Source organism: Plecotus auritus, assembly GCF_963455305.1.
Source record: "Plecotus auritus genome assembly, chromosome: X".
Lineage (NCBI taxonomy): Eukaryota > Metazoa > Chordata > Mammalia > Chiroptera > Vespertilionidae > Plecotus > Plecotus auritus.
This window is the reverse complement of record NC_137784.1, coordinates 71885009-71887647: the sequence shown is the minus strand read 5'-3', so window position 1 is coordinate 71887647 and position 2639 is coordinate 71885009.

Here is a 2639-nt window from a genome sequence, read left to right as displayed (position 1 = left end):
AATTGATATGGCTAGCATTTCTAGTACTATGTCGAACAGGAGTGGTGAGAGTGGGCATCCCTGTCTTGTTCCTGTTCTTAGGGGAAATGGTTTTAGTTTTTGCCCGTTGAGTATGATGTTGGCTGTGGGTTTGTCATATAGGGCTTTTATTATGTTGAGGTGTGATACCTCTATTCCCATTTTGCTGAGAGTTTTTATCAAGAAAGGGTGTTGGATTTTGTCAAATGCTTTTTCTGCATCAATTGATATAACTATGTGATTTTTATCTCTCAGTTTGTTTATGTGATGTATCACGTTTATTGATTTGTGGATATTGTACCATCCTTGCATCCCCAGGATAAATCCTCCTTGATCATGATGTATGATCTTTCTGATGTAATGCTGGATCTGTTCGCTAGAATTTTGTTGAGGATTTTGGCATCTATGTTCACGAGGGATATTGGCCTGTAATTCTTGTTCATTGCGTTGTCTTTATCTGGTTATGGGATTAGGGTAATGCTGGCTTCATAGAATGAGCTTGGAAGTGTTCCTTCCTCTTGAATTTTTTGGAATAGCCTGAGGAGGATAGGTTTTAGTTCTTCCTTGAATATTTAAGCCTTTGACTATTAATTATTACTGAGAGTATTGTTTCCTCTTCCAGTCAACTTGACGGTAAGCTTCCTGTGGGCAGATGCCTTATCTCAGACTTTTTTATAGTCCTCTATCTAGCACAGGATGGTGCATATAGCAGGCTCTCTATAAAGATTTAACTGATGTGAGAGGAATGAAAAGATTGCACAGTTCTACTCCACTCTGCTTAGTTGACTGTATTCTGAGTCATAGAGCAGCATAGGAAAAGGGATGGTATGATTTTGGCAAATCTGCCCAGGTACTAGCTATTTATATTTTGCACCTTTAAGCTGTAATATTTAGAGTTGGTTATAGCTGAATCATTATTAGCAAAATGGATGGAGGACTAAGAAATCGGACAGGTAAGTAACCCATATTAAAGAGTGTGGGCTTTGTTGTGAAGGCAGAGAGAGTCCCTTATAAATGACCTAATATTTGCATTTTAAAGAGAACATTTTGTTAGACAATTTATTGAGGAGTGTTTGGAAGAGAAGAGACTGATGGCAGGCAGACTAGAGAGGATATTTATAATCCTTACAGTGATGTGATTAAAAACCAAAACTAAGGCAGTAAAAATGGGAATTGATATACAAAATTGGAGTCACTAACTATAGGTCTGTAGAAGAGATTCAAAATATAACAGGGAGGTAGAATCGACATACACTGGATGTGTGAATTTAAAGGGAAAGACTTCTCAACTATGATTCTTAGGTTTCTTTCTTGGGTGACCAGATAGCTCATCAAGATAGGCATTACAGGATGAGATGATGGTTAAATAATTATCCAAACTCTGATATCTCTGATAACCAAAGCAAATTTAAGTACATTTTGCCAATTGTAAAGGTAACTCCTATAAGTAGTGATACTGTGTCAACTCTTAAAGATGACATTTATAATAAACTTACTATTTTCAGAAAATTCCTAAGAAGGTAGAGATAATAGTACTTTGCCTTTACACAATACTATGTTTATTCTGTCCTTTAATATTTCTCAGAACACTGTTAGAAAAAAATATATATATAAATAACAACATCAAAACAGCTACACTACAGGAACCATAGTAATGTTTTGTTTGTCTCTTTGTTTCCTATTTCAGTCCAGTTCAAAACTCGGTAAGGAGAAAATGATGAATGGAAAAGAATCAGAAGGAAAGAAATGTGCCACCAGAGACATTTAGCAGATGTTATTTTAATGTGTCTGACATAGCTCTGCATAGTTTTACACCTTTATGAGTTTATTGTGATAATGGTGGCAGGGAGATGCATGCTCCAGACACTGCTAAGTAATGATACAATTTTGAGTTTTACTTGATACTTCCATTACATTTTTTACACAAAGTCTGTGCTCTTTCAATCCAGCCTAAAGAGTACTCACCTAAAAAGCCCCAGCAGTAGCAAAGGGAATCAAAACTACCCCCATTCTTTTTCATCTTAATGTCCTCTCTTTAACTTGGACAAGTCTGGATAAAGGGCAGAGTGAGCTGGCACTTGTTATTAGCCCATGAACCCATCTAACAGTAATAATTGATGTCCAAAGTCAAGTAACAATGACTGGAAAGGGTTGGTGGCGCTTAAACTTCTGCACTTGATTGCATAAACCAGGAACCCATGTTTGGACAAAGTAACTAAAGAACAGTAATCATTCATTCCATCTTGGTAGGATTTGACGTATTGCTACTATCTTCTGAATGCAATGGATCTAAAGGGGGGCACTTAAAAAACTTAGAAAAGCTGCTTTGCCCTAGCTGGTTTGGCTCAGTGGATAGAGCATTGGCCTGTGGACTGAAGGGTCCTGGGTTCAATTCCCGGTCAAGGGCATGTACCTCAGTTGTAAGCTCAATCCCTGGCCCTGGTCAGAGTGTGTGCAGGAATCAACAAATTGATGTGTCTCTCTCACATTGATGTTTCTCTCTCTGTCTCCTCGGCTCCCTTCCACTCTCTCTAAAAAATCAATGGAAAAATATCCTCCAGTGAGAATTAAAAAACACACACAAACACAAAAAGAGAGAAAGAAAAATAAAGAAAAAAGAA